This window comes from Sturnus vulgaris, chromosome 3 (assembly GCF_052056855.1).
Source record: "Sturnus vulgaris isolate bStuVul1 chromosome 3, bStuVul1.hap1, whole genome shotgun sequence".
In the NCBI taxonomy this organism is placed as follows: domain Eukaryota; kingdom Metazoa; phylum Chordata; class Aves; order Passeriformes; family Sturnidae; genus Sturnus; species Sturnus vulgaris.
In genome coordinates this window covers 102,142,674-102,167,293 of record NC_142245.1, presented here as the reverse complement: position 1 = coordinate 102,167,293, position 24,620 = coordinate 102,142,674, and positions in this window count along the sequence as shown.

Sequence of the window (24,620 nt, the reverse complement as noted above, 5' to 3'; positions counted from 1 at the left end):
CTAGAAATTCCATACCATATAGGAAAACAATTCCCAACCATATAGGAAGCTTGACTGTCAGTCTTCTAAGTGGCTAAAATTTGATAAAATAAATCATGCATATCAGGGTACAAACACAACACAGACTCACAAACAGGTATATTTTAGAATACAGTATACAGGAAATTTAAAATATTTAGTTCTCCTTATTTCTACAAATGTCTGTCTTATTTTATTACCTGAAACATGTAAATAATAAATTAGTCTCTGAACTTATGTTCTGAAGTCTCATCACTTCAATATATCTCATTTTAATTCTTAACAAAAATTTATCTACAGTCAGCTTGGACAAGTGTTTTCTTCTCTTTTGTCCAAAAGTGAAAAAAGTCCTGGCAGGAATTTTCTTCTCAAATTTGTTATCAGCATGTGCAAAAGTTCTTCTTTAAAAGGATAACATAGGAAGCATACCTATGGAGCACTGTTCTACTAGTTAAAAACGAAAAATTGCTTGTGCATCTCTTCTCCATTTTATCTCTAGCTCACTTCAGACAGCATGTCTGTTTTAGTCATACAACAAACTGGGAGAACACCCTTAAATCTGTTTTCAAAATTTAAACCCAAAGCTGCTATCTGTGCTAAAGCCTACAGAAGCTGTAGTGTCCCCCAGTGCTGCTCCTTGCTGTACATTCAGGTGATGGTCACACTTTGGCACACACATTTGAAACATGAGGAGAATGTTTGTAATTCCTGTAGTATTTATCTCACTATGGAGTGACTGTCAGCTAACAGTAACCATAGTTCTGACGTTTCTCCATTGCTTGTCAATAGTTTTTCAGATTTTTCTTTCCAAAATGGATAAAGAACCCTACATAGCATCATAGAATATAGTCTTCAAGAGCAGATCTTCAAGAAATATTTTACTATTTTTCTTTTAAAAGATAATAAAAAGGATCAAAAAGAGTCCTTGAGAAGTTTAGCCAAAGGCTGAGTAACAAGTTTATTATATAAAGCTTTAGTGAATGCATTTAAAAATTGTATTAAAGTTTTGGCTAGAAGTTGGTAAAAATTATGGATTAGAATGTTTTACTACTCTGCTGTTTAGGAAGTAAAGCTTCACATGTGTGGTTTGCAAGTAAATAGAAAACTACTTTATTTTTAAACAATAGCATTATTCATGTTTCCTTGGGCCATTTTGGAGAGGTGTGAAGAATCCAGCTCTTGCAGTACTTTTCTCTCATTACTGAATGCAGAGAGAAGCCACACTTGGCTACCAGTTGCTGCTGTCATAGTGAAATTAATTTAGGTGTTAGTGTCCAAAGGGTCATGTATTCTCTTCTACCCACAGAAATCCATCATATTAATACTTCTGCTTGGTACTGTTGCAGCAGCTGTGAAACTATAGTGCTTTAATCTCTGATAATCTAGTTTTGAATTAATATTTTGGAGAAGAATATATTCTGAATCTCTATAGAGCAATGGATTAAATAACCTGGCAACTTGAAGGTAAAAAAACACAAGCAAAGCCTTGGAATGTATCATGCAAAAACCAGAAAGCATTCCTATTTTAAGAGCCTAATCTGCTCAGTCCTGCTTAAGGACAGCAATATTATATTTCATTATTCATTATTAAAAATGCTGAGACTTGAATGACACTCGAGTTTTAGTTTATCCTTGTTTTATTTTCTCTTTTATTGAACTCATCAAAAATTACTAAGCAGATCATAATTTTTCTCGAGTTTTCTTGTGTTTACTACAACAGTTTTGCTACCCAATTCCTTTATATCAAAACCTGCTCAGAATGCATATGAACTTGTGAAGAGGGGAAAAAATCAAAACCAAACGATTCCTCTTGATAAGAGCTTGGAGCTTCTCACAAAAAGCTAAAACAGGATGCAAAAGAGAAATTTCTGCAACCAGAAAACATTCCATGTGAGAACCTCAGTTTCTTTAGTGCTAAATGGTGACACTGCAACAGCCAGTGGTCCATCCATCACACAGTGAACTTATTCAAATCATACTGGTCCTGTGAGATAAAGTTACCAGCATCTCTTCTTTTCTCCACATTCACAAAGATAGTCATTCCATCTTCTAGTTTTGTCAGACATGGTTTTCTTACAATAAATCCATGTGAATATTCCCAGGCACTTTCTTGTGTTTCAGTATTTTCTCTCTTCTTCGTTATTTAGACCAGTTTTCATATGTAAGTTAAGCCAATAAAAAGATATTTCTAAACTGTTCCCCAAAATGTCACCATTGTATTTGTTTAAAGTCTTATGGAATAGAGACAATTCATCTGTTTGTTAAATCTCTTGTATTTGTTTCCAAAATCTCCTTATGCAAATGATGAATCACACTCCCTCCCCCTTTAAAACCTCAAGACCGTACCTGGTCTGGACAATTTGAATAATAAGAAAAATATGTGAGAAAAATACTCCGTTTCTATGAGACAAAAATAATCCTTTGGATCAGTGATTATTTTTTGTCCAAATTATATTTGCATTTCTTATAATAAAAATATGATCAGATCTTACAGACACTTTAAAAGCCCAAAAATATTATTGAAAACAGCTCTAAGTCTTATGTATGTTGATTAGCTGATAAACTGTGCAGAGACAGAGAAAAACCCATTAAATAGTTAGAATTACATTAAATTTTGTTAGGTGCTTCATTCACAATTCTCTGTGTACAGTGAATGGATCTTGTGAAAATAAATGTATGATAATGCTATTAAATACGTCATAGCAAATGTACGTTGGGACAAAGGTATGCTCAGGAATGTATAACTGATGATCCTTGATATTGCCACCTTGTTTACTTATGCAAGGTAAATTGCAGCACTCAAAATATAAATAAAAGTAGCATTGTTAAGTTTCTACTCACTATGCTTTCTGCCTCTTAATTCTGCATTTTCTATAGGTCCCATTCCTACAACTAGATTCATAAATAAATTTCTGCAGCTTGCAGCGCCTTACTCACCAAGATTCATAAAGGCAAAGCACAATAAAGAGCATCAGGAATTCTGTCTGTCCTCCACTGTAAATTGCATGCCATGGAATTTGCCCTTTTATTTGTCTAAAGCACATCTATTTGAAATAAATCCAGTCCTTGAGACATCAAAATATAGTGATATTATTGGTATTTTATTGTAATTAATAATTATTCTTGTTTTTTAAAAACATCATCATCAACATCTGTATTTTAGAATACTCAGTTTAAGTTTCTGGTACTTATTTTTTTTTCCTGATAGATTGGTATGTAGTGTTCTTTAATGAGTGAGGATATTTACATTAAGTCATGATGTTATCTCTCAGTCTTTTGATGAAAGGTTGGTAGAGATCACCACTTCGATAGATTTATCCCTCAAACATCTTTTTGCCACATTTACAGTTTTTACCATCCTGAAATTTCTCTCATAAAGTGAAATGCAGAATGTCCAAAACATGTATCATGTATGTCTATGAATTTCAGAATTTTTGATGCACAATATAATTCAAGATGATGTTTCTGTGTTTATTTTCACATTATTATTTAATTTCTTTTTAAAAACTTAATTTTTTTCTCTGAAAATAATTTGATTTATAAACTAATTAACAAACAGAAAAGCGTATTATTTTCATATCCGAACTTGTTACTCAATATTATAACACTACATATCACTAATTACTAGAATTGTGCTAATTTAAAACAAAGATGTAAAATGAGAAGATTTTGACACTGATGCTAATTTTATTTCTGAATGAGGTTTTAATATAATTTACTACTAACTTGGCAATAAATATACCTTGGACATTTCTAATGAAGCAAACAGAATAGTCATATTTGCAGATGTATTTCCATCAGATGCAATGGGAATAGTTGTTTCAAAAGCTAATGAAGAGTCACTAGAAGCAGGAGAAGAAAGTCCAACAGATGGAGAAAATTGCTTTTTATTCTATTTTAGGGTCTGTAGGTTAGAATTTGTTAACTCACTGGAGTATGGAATAAATCTCTGTAGATAACTGTTATTAGAGTTCTTTGTCACTGAGGCATAAGAGCCAACATAGCAGAGCATAATTCTTGTGATGTTTTTGTGTGCATAGTCCATTGGTAACATTTCCATTTGTACTGCTGACAGGCCTTAATTGCACTTCAATGAGGACAGCATCATGCAATATGGTATTTGTGTTTCTCCTAGATAGTAGTAATATTGATAAGAGTGAAAGTCTTCAAGGAACATATATGGGCAAGTTAAAACTGGTAAGACAAAAAATGGAAAGCTCAAAAATGAAAAATGAAATTGTGACTTGACATTTGGGAAAAAACTGGAGGGTGTTTTATGCCCCATTTATTAGGCATAGAGTGTACATTGCTGGCTGATGGTAATACCAGCAACTGTGAGAAAAAGTCTGTGAAAAAGGTGACAGCAGTGTTGAGAGGTCATTAGATTCCTAAGAGAAGTGGGCCTAGAAGGTTCAAATTCATCAAATGCAATCCACAGTTCTGAATGTTTCCCAGTGAGACACATGGGTCCCTGAATTAGAACCCAGCTCCATGAGGATTAGTCTGCCTGTGCCCCAGGATGGAGATGCAGGGTGGTGCCCCAAAGCTGGGGTCAGGATGAAATGAGGTGAGCTGTGTGAGCCAGGCTGGTGAGATGTCCACAGGGTCATCCTCCATCTGAGGACTGTGCCTTGACCTTCCAGATGGACCAGATTAAAATTCCAGTTCTGGGGCTGAGCTTCAGTCCTGGCTTCAGAGACACTGACTGAGAGTCTGCAGATTGGCAGTGAAATGCTGAATAAGCTGAATAAGCTGAATAAGCTGAACAAGCTCAGCAGGGGAAAGGGGAAGACAAGGAGTGAGTTTTGTCTGACAGTGTCAAGTCTAGTGTTGTCATTTGAGTTACTCACCCGAGGATTCCTCAAAAAGCAGTGGGGGAAAAAATAGGCACACAAGAGCAATTCATCCTATCCAAAAAGAGGCTCTGAAATACAATTCAGATAAATGTCTTATTTGTCTCTGAAGACAACTGGAACATGGAGAGATGAGCAGAAAGCTGAATAAAACAGAAAGAGTCCAGGCTATCCCTATGTGAGTGTGCACTGTCACAGGACCCTTAAGGAGCCTAGAGCAGAAAATTAAACTCTTAGACTGAAGTATTGACAGACTAAGACACGAAGAAGTACATAAAAGATTAATTTTCACTTTATTAAAACTATGATCAGGAAAAAAAAGATTTGTTCTTCTAAGCAGCAGCATTATATGGAACTCTCTCTTCATTGTACTGCCTTGCTAGTAATTAGCATAGCATAATGAGCAAAGAGTTTTTGGGAAAACAAGTCAAAATGGAAGACAAAATATACTCAAGCCAATAAAAATAAATATTTTCTAGAATTGAAGTAATACAAAATAGAGATATTAAAATAAATAAATAAAAAAACGTTCATAGGAAGCTTTATTTAGTATGGGATATTTTATATTTCGAGTGCAGTGCTATAAGTTAGCAACAAAATAACAGTGCTGTAAGAAAATTTTAAATGGATATACATCTGAACCTCAGAGAAGACATTAAACAAGAAAACCCAAAAAACATCAAAAAACCCAGCCAAGGTCTTTGGTTGCAGACCACCCAAAAATAAATACAAATTTATTTAAGTATGATACTGTCACCCTCAGATCAGAAGCCTAAAGTCCAAGGCAAACAGTAGTCATTACCTTGATTTTATTCATGTCTTAGACAAAAGTTCCATTGAGGTCAGTAAGGGAATTTTAAATAAGAGATAAAAATTAGATGAAAAGTTATATTATTGCTTGGAAACTTGTGTAATAAAGAAGAAGCAATAAGAGGAGAAAAAGATTATTAAAATAAAATGACTGTTAAGTAGCTTTTGGTGTAAGTAGTATGTATGTTTGCCTATAACTCAAATAATGGTGAAAGAAATCTTATCTCTTGTAAAGTGCAGCGATTGTTTAGTAGGGGAGCCAATCATTTTATTGAGCATGAGAGCTCGTCTCCTTTTCATTTGCTTAGTGTTGATTACACCCATAAAGTGATTTAGAGTATTGCAAATTCAGTCATTATTCTGGAAATAAACTTCAAGAATTCAGGGTGCGGTTTTCTATATTCAGTAGGGTTCCTTTCATAGTTAGAAGTATCTTATGTAATCTGTCTTGAAGCTTTAGTTCTTTCTGATGAGAATAATCATAGAAATGCTTCTGATGGGAATAATTATAGAAATATTATGTATTGGAAAATCTTGATGCAAGTTTATATTGCAATTTCCATGATAAATTGTTCTATACTATAAGGCTGAACTTTGCAGAGTGTTGTTGCATGGCAGAAACTTTGTATAAGTGTCCTTCTGTACCATGATTCTGAGTATTAAAAGAGAGTGGCTGCACAGCGTTCTGAAAGGAAATGTTTTAAAACCTGATCTACAGTCAGTTCAGTATTGCAACTTTAAATAAAAAGATTTCAGGAAGAAAAAAAAAAATTGTTCTCCTTCTAGATAGTTGGGGACACCTTTTTTACTCAGTGAAAATTCCTAAGGAAGTAAGGATTTTAGAATTTCTAGAATCATAGAATAACCATGGGTTGAAAAGACCTTTAAGATTATCAAGTCCAATCATAAAATTAACACTGCTAAGGCTGCCATTAAACCATGTTCTGAAGTGCCACATCTACACATCTTTAAAATACCTTCAGGGACCGTGACTTAACCACTTCCCTGGGCAGCCTTCTCCAAAGCTTGCAAACAATTCAGTGTAGAAATGTTTCTTGATATGCAATTTAAATCTCCCCTGGTACAACTTGAGTCGGCTTCCTCTCTTCCTATTGCTCTTTACTTTGTCAAAGAGACCTCCTGTTCTCCCATCTCCCTTGGCTGCTCCTCACAAGACTTGTGCTCCAGAACCTTCACCACCTCTGTTTCTGTTCTCTGGACTTCCTCCAACTCCTCAGTGTAGTCAGGGCCCCAAAACTGAACACAGGGCTCGAGGTGCAGCCTCATGAATCCTAAGTGCACAGGGACAATTTTTTCCCAGTCCTGTTGGCCACACTATTGCTGGATGCCACTGGTCTTCTTGGCCACCTGGGCACATTCATCTGCTGTTGATCAGCATTTCCAGGTGGGAAACTTTCCAGCCACTCTTCCCCAGCCTGTAGCACTGCAGGGGTTGTTGTGACCCAAGGGCAGGACCCAGCACTTGGCCTTGTTGAACTTCACAGCATTGGCCTCAGCATCAGTCCAGCCTGTCCAGATCCCTCTGCAGAGCTTCCTGCCCTCCAGCAGAACAACACTCCTGCCCAGCTTGGTGTCATCTGTGAACTGGCTAGGGTGCACTCAATACCCACACAGTGCTCCAGCTCCTCTTTACTGCCCATACGACATGTCTTGCTGTTAGATGCACTTCAGTTGTGTTATAGATCACACCACCTTTTTAGGGGAAGAAGCCCTCATTCCATGTGACTGTTCTCAGGCATTTTCCATGATTTCTAACACATAAATAACTCTTTCATCTTTTCCTCCTTCTGATATTCCCTCCTTCTGATGCTTCTGTGATTTTGTAATTCTGTAATTACTCCTTGCAGACATCTTTTTGTAAAAAGATATAATATGGTCTTTGGTTGCTGCATTAAGGGTGGCCATGGGGCCTTACTTCACTAAAGATGAATCAAAATGTGAGAAGAACCCATTATAAACCTGAAGGCTGTAATATTATGCAGAACAGCAATAATGTCTGAGAAAATAATTACAGAAGTTAAAATCAAATCATATCCATAGTAACACTTCATTAGAAGACCAGAGAGAACTACCAAGAGATTATTCATAATAAAAAGCTAAATTACATGCACTACTGGATAAAAACCAATGCATCCCTCAAAAGCAATGCTTGGTATTTTCCATTCTAAAACAGAAAAATGTTACAGATAATTAAAATAAATAGAAATAGAAATTCTTTTTAAAGAAGCACTAGGTTAAAAAAATAAACAGAAAAAACAGAAAACTTCAGCTCATTTTCATTAAGCTCTAGTAAGTTCACAAGTCTAACTTTTGACAAATGGTCTCTATCACACTAATGTTTTATCAATTAAACTGTGTCTTCTGGGAGACTAGAAATTGTTTCTAATGATGTGAGGCAGCAGTGTCTCTTCACTCTCAATAAAAGTAGCTTTTATTCGCCTTTGCTAATACCACTGAGATTTCTTTTAGTTAGAAAATAGAAAAACATTCCATGAACGTTATTGTGGTAAATGCCTGAAAAACAGACTTCTACGATTCCTAAACTTTTTAATTTCACTTATACAACCTGGTATCATTTTTCTTTCATATGCTGTTTTTGAAAAACTAATTGGGTTTATATATCTTCTTCATTTATGTACTTCTAATCCCATTTTTTTTTTTTAAATTAAATACATGTAATCAGTAATACTGACTGGATTTAACAAAAATAATTAGTCTTTTTTTTTTCTTTCACCCAAGAAGGTACACATACAAAATCTTAAAATGCTACCTGAACACATCATGAATTACCAACAGTAATGATTTTTGTAAAATCAGTAGTGACAATGAGAATAAATTGGTAGAAACCTCCCATTCTATCCAATCCAATTGGTTAGAGCCCAGACAAAGTCAATAGTCTTGGAGGAGTTTCTACATTATAATTACGTTCCACTGACCTCTCTGTTCTAAACTATTCTGGTTGAGGTCTAGTCTAGTATTAATGGATTTTTTATATATTATAAAGGCAATAGAGTCAGTTGTTTAGATGTGACCAAAATTTCTTTTCCAATAAGTTAGCTGACACATAGTAATACATATAAGATGGTGTTTCCACTTAGCATTCTGGTTTGCAAACTCATTATGTACTCTTTCAATACAGGTGACTGTAAAGCAGTTGAGGATTAGTTTAAAAAATAATTCTGGGCAAAAGAGTGATAAAGCAATTGGGAATAATTGCAAGATCACAGTTATTCGAACAATAAGGCAAATTAAGCATAATCGAGACATCTTTTACATTTTATTTAGAGTTTCTACTATTGAACACATAGAACACAAAAATCGTAAAACATGGGAAAATATTGGTTTCAGAAATATAAACTGATTCCTTCTCACTCCTTCCTAAAATCATTGATCCAAGATTTTTACAGCATCCACAGTTCCTACTGCTGTGTTTTATTAATAGGTCATTCAATGTTTTGAAGAGATGGAAAAAAATGGTGAAGTCTATATCTGGAATTAAAGCCACTAGGAAGTAAAAACACCTTTAAGATTTATTATTTTTGTGCATATCTTTGTGTTAGCCAGAAAATGCACCCTCTCCTTAATAATTTACAATTGGTAGTGCATGCTCTGTAATTGCAGTGCTCAATTTGAGTGTCACTGGGAGCTTTAGTTCCTCTTTCCCTAAATATAAGCCATGACATCTAGACTGACGGAATCAATAATTTTTTTTTCCTTGTAGATAAGCTGAGATGACTAAGTTGAATATCCTAACTTGGAAAGTTTAAAATATCTCAGCTAAAATAGTTAAGAAAAGATAATTACAACTTAAATTTTCTTAGAGCCAAAAAATAATTGCTTTGGACTAGAATATCATACTTGAACATACTACTAATTAGGAACACATTAGATTCCAGATTTAATGGCAGATAATAAACTGCAGTTAGAATGTTCAAAAGTGCAATAAACATTTTATGGAATGTAACTAGCACTACATACCTGCTCAGAATAGCTAGTTAATCCCAAGCCAGACTTTTAATTTTATTTCCTAAATGAATAAGACTTATAGAATAGCTCTGTCTTTTGGTCCATCTCTTTCTCTCCACATCTGTCTGTTTCCTTTAATAAATTTTCATCTCACGGGGATTTTTCAGTCAAATTGGACAGGTGGGTTAAGGTCTCAAAGATACTAATTTTCTGTGAAATATTAAGTTTCATGAAGCGTTGTCAATGACTGGAATTGAGGATGCAAAATAATATCTTCACAAAGAAAATAAAATAGGAGAAGCAGTTAACAGTTATCTGTCTTTTTGGTATGCCAAGCAGTCTGTCATCATATTAATACCTCCAGGTCAGCTGCAAGACATACTACCTTTTGCTTTATATAAGCAGAGAATGAAAGAAATACAAGGGGGACAAAAAAAGCATAAAAAAGCATAAAAAAGCAAAGGTAGGAAAATGTAAAGGGGGTTAAGGAAGATGGAAATATTTTTTTATTTTATTTTTTTTTTAATTATTTTATTTTTTTTTTTTTTTAGGAAAGACAGAGAAAGAACAGCAGGAACAGGAAAGTTGTAGAAGATATGTTGAGCAACACAGGGGTTTTGGCAGAAGGGAATTAACCAATAGATTCCTTGAAAGAAATACAGTTTTCTTTCTTTCCATTGTTCCCATCTGATACATGTATTGGTGCATTTTCTTATGCATTGTAGAATGCATAAACTGTTATTTGACTTTGACTGTACAAACTTTCATAGAGATATACTTTTGATACCTCCATAGGATATACTAAAAGGTACATATTTTTCCTCCGTGAGGAATGTGCATTGCCTAATTTTGAGTATACATGAACACTTTTTTCTATTTTTAAATGGAAGACAGCCCTCCCAAAGTGTAGGCAGTAAAGAACACAAATAAGATATTAGCAAGCCTCTCATATTTTTGAGTATATCAGTGAGCACATAATTATAAAAATGTTGAGGAAAGAGAACACATTAGATGCATCAATTGATTATTTCTTTTTTGATATGATTTTTACTTCAAATAATCATAATACAGTGGTGATACTTTATGATCTTTGAAAACATTTATTCAGAATTAGGTACTTGTTTATTATAATGCGTCAACATTATTACACTGTAAGACAATTTCCATTATATATTTAGATGATTCTAATTTAACATTTGAAAACTCATAACCATTTAGATAATTTAATTTATTACAAAATGAGCACGGCTTTATTCAATAACCAGTTTATTTGCTAGTGGTGGAACAGCTGCTTCAGACTGGGCTTAACACTGCTGGGTTCTCTATTCTCTGGAGATCAAAACCTGAACAAGTGTGGCAGCACTCTTTGTACCCAACAGGAATCCTCTCACACTTAATAGCAATTGTACCTAAATACACCACTAAGCAAGAAAATAACATATTACAGAATATTGGTTTGTGTAGTTTTCAATTCCACTGGAGTGCTGCTTCAATGTGATGCATATATTTGAAGATGATGTACAGAGCACACAGAACTGGATTCACTTCAGTACCAGAGCTTTTCAGGTTTATACTTCTCATTAACCTTACTGTATTTTGTCTTTCTATCTGTCTTATAATTGTCCTAGTCTTGGACATGAGGGGGTGGAGCTTGGAGCCATGTGGTCTCTCCTAGGTTGTTATTCTGAAATGTGTACCTAAACTATTTTGGCCAAGCTAAAGTAGTCTAAAGGTGGTGAAATGCCTTCATCATAAGGACACATGTACACATGTACAATAATTTGCTTATATACCAAAAAAGATTTCAAACTTTCAGTTGAAAACATCTTGATGTAGATACTTAAAATTTGAAAAGTTTTACCAGGTTGGGAGGTGGTACCTTTTGAACAAGCTGAGATGTATCAGGACATAATCCCAACAAAGAATATAGGAATATACAGAAAGCATTGATGAATGGAAAAACAAGAGGAAACATCATGAGGAAGGTGTGCATGGACCAAATATGCTTCAAAGTAATTTCAGAGCTTTATAAAAAGAAAACCATGCAGAAATTCCTTCTCTTAGCAATTGTTTTATTTACTGGAGCTGCAATTAAGATAGTTTTCTTTTTAAATTGTTGTTATTATTATGCAGATGCTTTTCTTTGTACTCCAATCCCAAGAGAGTAATTGCTGGGAAAATCACATACTTTTCAAGCACAGCAAAACCCTCAAACCAAAAGAGGTTTCGAGTCAGACCCTTAAACTTGTTCTAACTTCCTAACTTCTAGAGATGTTTAAAATATTCATGTCAGTTTGAATGGATTAATTAGAAGTTATTGATTAGCAAAGGTGATTATTATGTCATATGTATCTCATTTTCTGACAGCTGCATTTCAATGTTTAAAACAGAATTTTTCCATAGAGTTTAAAAATCATTTTATGTAGTTATATTCAAATGTAGGTTTCATTTTCTGGTTATCATCATAACAACAAATTTTCTCCACAAGCTGAAGACAGGAAAACATAGTCAAAAATATATTTATGTGAATTGAACTGCCATTTAGTTTACATATATATGTATATGAACAGACAGTATCCTGCAGGTGATACTTTTGACTATAAAGTCAAGAACCTATTTTTATCATATCTAGTGATTTTACTGTTAGTACTATAAAAAATTCTGCTAAAGAAAAAGCCACAGTAGTCAGATATTGATTTGATTAGTACTTTGCTTCTATAATAAATATTATAATCTGTGGATCTAGAATTGAATATTGTTTATGATCTGCCAAAATTTGTCCTCCTGTTAGTTTCCTTTTATTTAATTCATACTTAAAACCTGGGCTTTTAAAGATCCAAAAGACACTGTATCACTATCAGATCATATGGGTGACTTTAGCTAACTATTGAAGTTCAGGCAGTGCAGAGCTAAGGAGTGTTCAGGGCTTTTTATTTCATTTCTTCCCGTTATGGACATTCCTATAAGGAAGAAGCCAACAGACACCACATAGCTTACCTTTGCCAGGCTCTCCTAATAAATGTCAGTAGGCAGAAGACTGACTATTGATAAACAAGAAAATTGCCATATTAAAATCAAACCTACAAAGAATCAAACTAAAGGGCAGAAAAGAGAAAGAAACTTCTAAATTTACAAAATACAACTACAGTACAGCTTAAAGTCAGGTCAAATGTACAGATGCGAGCTCAGGCTGATTTGAAGGGTACTTGCCCTTAGCAGTATGGACATGATCATTCTGCATCACTTGGGCAGTTACCCTTAATGGTACAATACAGATGATGCAATTGTATTTTTCCTACATTTTTCCATATTTTTCCATATAATGCATGATATTCTTAAGACCAGTGGAAATAATGACTCTGCTTTTCTAGCAGTTTTCAGGCCCAAACCTTGAAATCATGTGTGAACTTTCAATCTACTAGAATGATATTTTTACACTACAGTAAAAGCGATACAAGTTAGATGTGTTAGGAAATATCATGAGGGTACATGGGTGGGAGAACTGCAAAAGACCTGCTGGAATTGTGTGATAAAATATATGGACAAATGACATCACTCAGGGTGTGAGAACCTCCTTATTACCCTTAGAAGCAGTGCCAGGAATGAACTATCACCAATATACTACATGTTCCATTTAAAATTGATAGTTCACTTAAAAATAATGCTTGTGTGTTATTAGGCTGCATCCAGGAAGATTAAGAAAACAAGACCCTGGAGGAAATTAAGGAGACAATTTATTTGAAATTACAGTTTATATATTGACACTTCATGATGGGAAATTGTGGAACACAAGGAAAAAACCCAAAACTATGCATGAAAGAACCAATCCAATAAATTGACTGTTTTTTTTCTGAGTAATGGAAACTTATTTAAAACCAGTTTACTCCAAAAACATCACGGTACTACCTCCAAAATTCTGAGGCTAACTCATATTTGAACCTAGAATCATGGAATAGTTTGGGTTGAAAGGTACTTTAAAGATAATCTAGTCCAACCACCCTGCCATGGGCAGAGACACCTTCCACCAGACCAGTTTGCACAAAGCCCCATCCAGCCCAGCCTTGGACACTGCCATAGGTGGGACATCCACAGCTCCTCTGGGAAAGCCTCACAATCCTCACAGTGAAGAATATGTTTCTAACATCCGGTCTAAACCTACTCTTCTTTAGTTTGAAGCCATTCCACCTTGTCCTGTCACTGTAGGTTCTGATGAAGATTCTCTCTCCAGCTTCCCCATATGCCCCTTTGAGATACTGGAAGGTCTCCACAAATCCTTCCTTTCTCTGGGCTGAACAAGTCCCAGCTTTCTCAGCCTGTCTTTGTAGGGGAGGTGCTCTATCCCCTTTATCAACTTCGTGGCCCATCTCTGTGCTTGCTCCAACAGTTCCATGTCCTCCAACCTGAAAATGAAGAATACAACAGCCCATGATTCTGAACTAAATAGCTTGGAAGTAAGGGGAAATTTGAAGACTGATAGAGAAATAGTCAGGCTTGTAATCCCTTGGCAGCAGACAGAAAAATTTTACAGGAGTGAAAAGTCATTAATCAATTCTATTTAAAGGACTGAGGAAGGAAGAGATGGATAAAGCAAATTAAACTATTAAAGTTCTATAGTTATATGATTTGGCTAGTAATTGTAAATTATTCATTTGTGTGATAGCATTTAATATATCTGATTATTTTGAGTGGCTACATTTTTAAACACTTATTTTTAAATGGGGCAATTTTAATGAAGCTCCTCCGGGGAATCTGTACTGCTGAGACAACTAAGGATGTTTCTAATTTACTTATTTTTCCTTTTGAAATATTTGTACTATGCTTCAAACATGTCCATGGTCCACACTGATATAGATATTGCCAGACTATCTAATGAAAGATTACTGCACTGTTACAGAGGTGAAAATCCCAGCAGGAAAACTAATGTTGCCTCTGGTGCCTAAGCCAAATTCAGATTAGCGTAATTGAATTCCACCTACCTAAATTTGTCCTGCAGGGTATAAAACAGGTAGTTCAATCTTCAGAGTCATATAGCTCTCAACTTCTTTCAGAAAAGCAGTAAAGGTGGCAACAAAGCTAGTTATGAGGGAATCTGAAAAAAAAATGTATAATTGTTTAGATAACAGTGGCTTTACATGTCAACAAAATCCATTTATCAAAATGATGACTATGATGCTATTAAAAATTAATCATCTTTGAAAGTTAAACAGAACGATGTCTGGAGATTGATAATGGTCACACCATAATTGTACTGACCTTGAATTGTGTCTCTGTGCTTTTCAATTTTGCTGTTATTGACATTACTTTTCCATTTCATTGCTAATAACTAGGCATTTTGATTGGCTTTCCTCGCAGGAGGAATCAAAATAGTGTGCAGGAGAACACTCTACTCAAGTGGGAATCTGGGTTGTGATCCTCTCCAGAAGGGTGTGAGCCTAGAAGCCAAATATCTATTTGTGAACTAGCAAAAGGTTTTGCTCTCTGCTCCTGAGGTCAACTACATGGTCTGTTCAAATCTATAGCCAAGAACATTCTCTGATCCTCCAGTGCAGGGGAACTGTATCCACGCTGCTTATAGGGCATGCATGCCACCTGGTCAGTGCTCAGTGTGAGAATTTTTCAAATGAACTTTGTACATCTCAAGCCAAAACTGAACCAGGCACCATTTTAACAGTGGCACAGAACAAGGAATATAATTCATAGCCTCAGGCATTGACTCAGCACAATTTGCTACAGATACGATAGCCTAAGACATAAAAAAACTACTCAAGTATTCAGCTTCCCTTTCAAAACAAGTGAGAGAACTCTGGAATTGGAATATTCTTATTCAGATATCATTGTGATATATCCAGGTGGGTTTTTATGTCTAGAGAGAGAGAGAGTCCACACTCTCCCTGGGTAGCCTGTTCCAGTTCTATGCCATCCCCAATATAAAGAAGTTCTCCCTCATGGTGAGGTGGAATTTCCTGTGATTTAGTTTATGGCTCTGTGTCCTGTCACTGGGCATTGCTGGAAAGAGTCTAACACCATCCTGTTGGCACCCTGCCTTTGAGATATTTATATGCATTAATGATATCCCCTCTCAGTCTTCTCTTCCCTATACTAAACAGGCCCAGCTCCCATGGTCTTTCCTCATAAGAGAGATTTAATCCAGACTTTTAATCATCTCTGTGGTCTCTGCTGGACCCTCTTCTGTATCTTCTTGTCTTTCTTGTGCTGAGGAACTCCCACCTGATGCTGGCACTTTGGGTTACTCATCCTCACACCTGCCCTTGAACCTCATGAGATTTCTCTCTGCCCAGCTCTCCAGCCTAACAAGTCCTGCTAAACGTGTGCATCAGCTACTCCTCCAGTTTTGTATCATAAGGAAAATTGCTGCGGGTACAGTGTACATCGAGGGGCACAGCTGAAAAAGACAGAACCCAGAAATGATCCCTGGGGATCACCACTGACTGCAAACTTCCTACTGGAATTTACTCTGCTGATCATGACTTTCTGAGATCTGCCATTCAGCCAGTTCTTGATCCATCTCACTGTCTGTTCATTCAACTCACACTTCCTGAGACTACCTATGAAAATGTTATGGGAGACATTGCCAAAATCTTTGCAGAAGTCAAAACAAAAAAATATCCACTGCTCTTCCCTTAACAACCCTCCCTGCCATGGCATTATAGAAAGCTATCAGATTGGTCAAACACGATTTCCTCTTGATCAATCCAATAATAAATTAAAACTGATCTCTCTTCTCTGGTGATTAGGAACAGCACCTGAGGGAAGATCACGAAGATGAGCCAGGGAGGATTAAGGCTGGATCTTAGGAAGAGGTTCTTCACCCAAAATGTGGTTGAGCACTGGAACAGGTTGCCCAGTAAAGTGGTCATGGCACCAAACCTGACAGAGCTCAAGAAGCATTTCATAAAGACTCAAGCACACGTTGTGGCTCTTGGGGATAGAGCTGTGCAGGGCCAGGACTTGGATTTGATGGTCCTTGTGTGTCCCTTTGAAGTCAAGATATTTTATAAATCTATGATACTATCATTGTCTATTTCCAATTATGTTACATGCTCTATAGTAGCCCTACTCGAAACAAACATAAAACTGATTTGTACTTGGGAATACTGAAAGATCCAAGAAAGAACCAGTAGCAGAAGAAAGCCTATTTTAAGAGTCACTAGAATGATTCAGAAAGCATTGATATATATCACAGTAAACATCAAAAATATTAATCATTTATAGACTATATTTAATCAAGATTTTGAGCTAATCAGAACATCAAAATTATCACACTTTTTCATAATTATAGTTTTTGCCTTGATACTTATGTATCTAACACTTATGACGAAGAAATCACTTTCACTCCCATATATGTCCAAACACTGTAAAAGGAATACTCAGTACATGTACATTCCAGCTATTGGGGCAGCTTGTTTGAATTTCTCCACCTCCTTTTCCTCTGTCTTATGTACAATTTTATAGGAATAATTTTTGAACATTACATAGAGATATGGTGTAAAACAGATAAAAATGTCTTGCATTTTAATTATTTCTAAATTATATTTTTTAGATTAGGAAAAAAACACTACCATTTTATTTTACATAATTTACTATAGTATAATATAGAATCCTTCAAAGCAATAAATGCTTAAATTATTCTTTTGAAAAATGCAGAAATATTTAAATAGAATTCAAGAGCAAAAGTTGTATAACAAAGTTGTTTGCTGGTGTGAAATTCCCTTAAGATGGAGAACTTACCAGAAGAAAAAAATCTTATTTGAAACACATTATTGGCAAAAATATTTTGTCTAATTGCAAAAAGAATAATTATTATTGTTTTTCAGTCTTGTTTCCTCTCATTTGTACTGGTGCAAACTTGGGGAAATGTCAGTAAAGTCAATGGACTTGAACTTGTATAAAACCCTGATATAAAACTGAGATGAGTAAGAGCAGTGTCTCTTGTGAAATATATGAACTTTAAAATCCCTGCAAAAATTATGCTTCAGTGATTATGGTTAAGATGTATTCTTGCAACAATGTGGCAATTTGCAAAGATCATGAACTGGGTATTTTATGTTCATATTTATTTCAAGCTTCATTTGTGGCAAAGGATCATTAGGACTGGAGATGATTAAAAAAGAAATAAGTGGAAAAAGAGGACTACATAGCTTTACTCAAAAAATTATCAGTTAACTTTTACTAACAGACTTTGTGAAAGTGGATTAGATTCAGTGAAATTTAATCAGGAAGGTTCCTTACATCCAAAATAAAATTTCTTTCTAAGGGAAAAAAAAAAAAAAAACAAACAAATGACAGGACAGGTAGGATTTATATTCCAGCCCCTTAGTGTGTTCTTTGCACCTGAGTAGTCATTTAGGGCAAGCAGAGAGCTTTTTTACTTTCAGACCTTTGTTCCACAAAGGACATTCTATTTGCAATTGTCTCACTCTTATCAGCAGGGATGAGAGGAGAAGACAACTATCAAAGTTGTCAGAAAATGGTGTTCCTGTTTTCCATCTTGCCTCACTGAGGATGAATGCACAAGTGAAAAGGTTTTGCTGATAGCAAAGCACTGACTCTAGGCTAACTAGCTGCTCATTAAAATGATACAGTCAATGTTCTCCTGGGTCTTGACATTAGTATGTCTGTTTGTTCAGCTTCATCTCACTAATTCTTTTATCTCATTTTTAGATTTACTTTAAAGGAACAACTTTGTTCACAGTAGTATATGTTTGTATTGCCAAGAATACTTCAAACTTCGCAAATTAGTACCCCTCATAAAGCAAAGCAGGATACTGTCTAAAGAATTAATATCTTAAATGTGAGAATGTGAAAAGACCATATTGTTTATTACAATTTGATCTTCATTTTATCATTTTAAAATTACTCAATAACAAATTTCAGTAGGAGATTTCACAATCTCACTTTTTGAAAATATGTATATATAATATTTTCCTCTTTAGAATCACTGGAAGGATTTCTGTGTCTGAAGAGCAACTGGAGTTTTGGCAAAGGTTTATTTCTGTCATGAATCTAGACTTGTAGCATCTTTTAATTCTATTGTAGGTAGTAGAAGTTTTCATAACACCTACAAACCTCTAGTCTTTTATAAAACATGGTAAAAGTCTTGGCCTGAACAGTAATTGTGGCATTCCTTACTAGAAGATAGCAGTTTATAGATTCTAGAGGATATGTCGCTTCTTGAGCCTCTGCCATGCCCCTTTTCACTCAAATCATGGACAAGACCACACTTTTTAAAGATGCATCATCTGAAGTTTCTCACTAGCCATTTCTGCATGCATCAATTAAAAAACCTTCTGTTGACAATTTGTCTAGAAAATAACCACAGTAAGTTGCTTTAAGCCATGTTTTTCCTACAAGAAATTCAATAACTCCGATACCAAATCCAATGAGCAATCAGGTCTAAATACCTGCATTAGAGCAAGTATATATATGAAAGAATGATATTTTCCTGTTTACAGTTCAAAAGTCCATTCTTCCAAATTTTATATCTTTCTGTAAAAATTCAAGATAATTCATGGCTATATGGCAAGACAATGGTGTATTGATTTCCTGAAATGTATTCAATTGTTTGATAAGGTTACTGCTCTAGGGTTGTCTTAGTCACTATTAATCCTTTTAATTATAGACTTGTTTCTCCTGATTATGCTGTGAAAGTTATGACCTGAAAAAACGGTCTCATTCATGTGTACTTGCATTTTTATGGATTCCATACAATAACACTATGACATTTTTAGAGATACCTTACCACCTTAGTTCTAAAATCTTGTTTCTCTTAAATCAATTGAATTAGCTGAATTACTTAAAGGCAATATAGGAATATATATCCAAAGGTAGTGATTTTTTTGTAACAAGTATGAACTAGTTTCTTTTAATGTTTTTCTGGCCGCCATCCTGTCCATTCAACAGTGATATGAATCAAATTGCTTTATTAATTAAATCTCTAATTTAATTAATTCAAGCTGGTCCAGGCATGCAAATAGGAGCAAGAGAGTAGAACATGCTTAGTTAGGCACCATATACGTGCTTAGGACATTTTCCAATGGAAAAAAAGTTCTTGGTTAAGTATAAACAGAGTACAAGAGGGAATATTATCCTGATAGTTGAGAAAAGAAGAGGATTTGCACAGCACATCACTTACAATTCAGGGCTTTTCTTGTTAATCTGGAAACCATATAGTTCTGACATTCCAGTTTACAGGACTGGGAGTTCATCACAACTCTAATTTACTGATTTCAATTGAATGAAAATTCTATGGCAGCATCTTCACATTCCTAAAATAATTTTTATACTATGAGTTCTTTGCAAACATTATTCATGTGGTGAGTCAGTCATATATTCAGATGTAATTTATAAAAAAGCATATAGTTTTTAGCTTTTTCAACCACATATTTACAGAGCTGATATTTATATCATACAAAACTTTCAATATACCTTGAAGATGGAAAAAGCAAACCAACCAAAAGTGCTTTAGTAGGAAGTGGAATATAGTTTCTTATTTAAGATTTATCTATCTCAGCATAAGGTACTAACATTTCAATTATTATTATTGTTGTTATTATAGGAAAAGAAGGCACTGAGGTACGTGTTTCCTACATCGTGCTGAAAATCTGCCTCTACCCTATAGTACATATTTTCCAATTGAATAGATAAAGGAAAAATTGCTCCCTGTATTTCCCAACAGGCAGGGATAATCTACATGCATTTACAACTATTGACAGACACATGATATTGCCTGGAAACTGAATTACGCCTAGGAAGTATTGTATAAAGTCCTATCTTTCCTAGGCTTTGAACTTCTCTTACTTATTCCAGTCTGATAATTATTTTATGCAACTTTGAATTTAAACGTCGAAACTGTATCCAACAGAACACATGCCCTCCTTATATTGAAACTGTCGATCCCCAGACTCATTTAACGACAAATTCTTCCTACAGCAAACTTACTTAAAGTATCTACAGACTTGGTGAGTGGATCAGAAGCATATTCTCTTCTATTCTCTTCCAAATTAGGGAATCCAGTTTTGAGTCAGAGAAAGATTAATAGTATACATTTAAAATGTATCCAAGCAAGCCAAATGGGAAGATGCATCATCTTCTTTTTGAACATTTGGAATAGGTCTTGCTCCCCAGTGATGTCTGTTTGCAGCAGAGTAATGTCAGTACAGAGATATTAGACAGGACTGCAGAGCAGAACAAAGTACTGGAGCAACCTTGTCATTTCAGATTTCTCAGGTTTTCCATCTCCCTTGTCCATTTCACTATGTTCACTCACTAATGAACTTTTCACCTTTCTCAAATGGCTTAGACTGTCACCATGGAAGACAGCTTGGCATAAACCTCACATTTAATGAGAGTTTGGGCAGGGATTATTTAATATAAAGTGTTTGAGAGCTGACTACATTCCAATGAGAAATGTGTCAAAGTAAGAACTTCAGTTTGCTCACTGGAAAACAATAACATCAGGAATTTGCTCCTCCTAAAATATTCTTCAGTTCAGTGTTCCTCTAATATCTTGAAATACCTCTATATTTCAAGTATTCAAATGGATTTCAATGAGATCTGGGAATAATTTTTGAATGAGATGAAGCCACAGAACACTGAGCTTCACCTACCTGTGGGTGGAGGACACTTCCTGGCTGCTGAGAGAGTATAGGAAAGTATGTGCTGAGATATATCAAGGGATGAGACCAGCATACCCATGAATAAAAGGAAATATTTTGGTAAAAAGCATATAAAATCTGCATCTTAAAATGACCTCCTTAACCAGAGTTTGTTCTGAAATATGAACAGACTTCGACTGGTTTTCTCTATCCTTATTATTTTTTAAATATGAGCTCTAAAAATTTGTGGATTCCATAGCACCCTGTAGCACCGATTTCCACAATCTAATGATATATAGAATAATAAAAGTTTTCAGATATTTTGATAAAACTGCTTGATTTTTTTCTTCTGATGCCTAGTGTAGTGTTTTAGGTAAAGTAGCAGAAGAGCAGTAGCCATTTAATATTTCCAGGTAACTAAATTTTTATCTCTTTTTGCCACATGCACTCCTTGTACACCTCTTGTTTCACAGAAGTTGTTTTCATCATTTAAGTAGTCTCCCTGTATGTTTATGATATGTTTTTTTGAGAACAACCAATTTGGTTAGGGGCAACAATCAATTTCCTAGAAAGTTGGGCAGCTTTCAAATCTTTGTTTTGATTTTTCTTGTGGATGCTGTGATAAAGAGTATAACAGAACTGAACAGCATCCTGAAAACAGGGTAACTATTCAGAAGCTTTCAGTTTAGAAGTAAGAAATAAAACAAAATCAGTAAAGGAGAGTCATTATCACACTGTCTGTTCTATGGACATGATGACTGGTGACCCTGGCCAAGTGTGTGTCTTGAAAATCCATTTTCTATTGATTAGGTCAGTGCCTGCCTGGTAGTTGCAAGATTTGCTGAAGTATCTTAATAAGACTGTGAGTGAGAAAGACATCACAAATTGCTTGTGCTTGGTCTTATCCCTACTACAAGCAGGGATAAGACTTAGTGTGCTGTCAATACTGTCCCCTCCCCTATTCTCCTTCTCATCCAAATTTCTCCATGAATACAAACAGGGAGGTCAGCAGCAAACTGATGTTGTGAGTCAGTGGTATGGGCTGCTGGGCCAGGATGCAATCATACAGATGCATTCACAATGGTCAAATTCAAAATGACTGAATGAGATCAGAGAAAGAAAAAGAGAAAGAGATCAGAGGGATAAGTTGGCTCATGAGTACTGCTTGTCACAGAGTGCATCTATTTCTCCAGTTTACAGAGCACTTTGCACTGCAGAGCTATACCACATGCCAGGCATGACCTTTTACATCATGTAACTATAAATTTGCAGTTATAATGTATCACTTGATCCACAGAACATTTATTTTCACATGGGAAATGCCACTCCATCATGGAAGTCAGACTGCATACCTACTTGAGGAGAATAAGCAATATTCTCCTTGAGACCCCAGTCAAGCTGCACAAGACAGCTCATGTCCCTAAGTGCCACATCTATACATGTTTAAGATACCTCTAGGGCTGATGGATCACCCAGTTCCCTGGGCAGCCTGTTCCAATGCCTGACAACCCTTTCCATGCAGAAGTTATTCCTAACACCCAGTCTAAAACTCCCCTGGCTCAGCTTGAGGCCATTTCCTCTCATCCCATCATTTGGTATTTGGGAGAAGAAAATGGATTCCCACCTGGCCACAACCTTCTTTCAGGCAGCTGTAGAGAGTGAGGAGAACCCCCAGAGTCTCCTTTTTTCAAGGCTAAAGATCTCCACCACCTTAGCTCTTCCTCATCAGATTTGTACTCCAAATCCTTCCTCATATAATTTTTTTTTTTTTTAATGAGTACTTAGTAAATGGTAATAATATGTTATTCTTTTAAGTTGTTGACTTTTCTTCCATCACCTGAACAGGTTCTATTAACACTCTTATAAGACCAGCAAACCTCTTTTTCCAGTATTTGATAATACTACTCCTTCAAACCGATTCTTGTAGTTAGAGAATATAGCCCAGCTTCTGTTGCTTCCAGACTTTTCTGGCTTCCAAAGAGTTTTCAGGAGAGCACCATTTTATTTGGATTTGTTATGTCTATGGAAATACAAGAACTAGCTGCTTGTTAGATACCTCTGAATCACTTTAAAATTGAGAAAGGCATAAAATGAAAATAAGTTTTATCTGAGTGAAGCCAACGTGCCAACTCATAAGTTTTTAATTTCAGGAGTATTGTTTTTTTAAAAGTCCTCAAATAAACAGAGAGGTTATAAAGTAATTTTTGACTAAAAATTGAATTGTGTTTTTACTTTTCCTTTAACTCTATCTTCTTTCAGTTTTAAGTAAGGGGATATATTTGCGCTTTGGTTGACACTGGTTATTTATGAGAATGCAAATAGTATGCTCTTTAAATATGTCAGGTTTAAAGAGCTGTCAGTATAGCCTAGTGCTCTCTCAGTAACTAAAATTACATACAATTTTATGTAATTCCTCCCTTCCTGGACAATAGATCTTCCATTATAAAATGTTTTTGGGCTTAGCTAAACATTTCAGAAAACTATAATTTAAAAATTGCATCCTAGAAGAAGAATTCACTGTGTAAAAGTCATCATAAAATTCTCATTAAGCTACTCTTTTTTTTAATAGACATCATACATAGTATGTTTATGTCCATATCTTCTATCATTTTGAAGCTTGTGTCACAGAAAAAGCTTTAATAATACTTCATAGTTCTCAGTGTCCTCTAAGAGAAATGAAAACACATTCATTAGTTCAGACTGTAAATCTTAATCAGGAGCCCATGCATTTGAGGCACACAACCTAAGTTAAAGGACCAGGCATGCCAAGGGAAAGAAGTGTATTGTTCTCTTTCATAATTTTTCTGTCACAGAATCACAGAATCATTTAGGCATGAAAAGACCTCTAAGATCATTAGGATCAGGGCTGATCCCCACCTGGCTATGGCTTCTTTTGGCTAGTGGCAGAGAGTGATAAGGTCCCCCCAGAACCTCCCTTTCTCCAGGCTAAACACCCACAGCTCCCTCAGCTGCTTCTCAAAGGATTCACCCACTAGAACAGCCACCAGCTTTGCTGCCCTCCTCTGAACAAACTCCTCAATGTCTTTCTGGACATCTGTGCAGTACAGCGTCAAAAGATTATGTGAGATACTCAAATAGAACACTGTGCTACATAATTCAGTATAGATGGATCATCTCAAAGTAAAGCAAACAGCTTTTGAAAGTTTTTTCCAATTAATGCCACAGAAAACTTTAGGAACATTATCATTGATAGGGGAACTCTAGGAAACAGAGCATGGAAAATATCTCAAAATAAGATTCTTTAACATTTTTATTTGTTTTATAAAAAAATATTTAAAATATTTTTAAAATTTATTTTAAAGCTTTATTTTTTTTA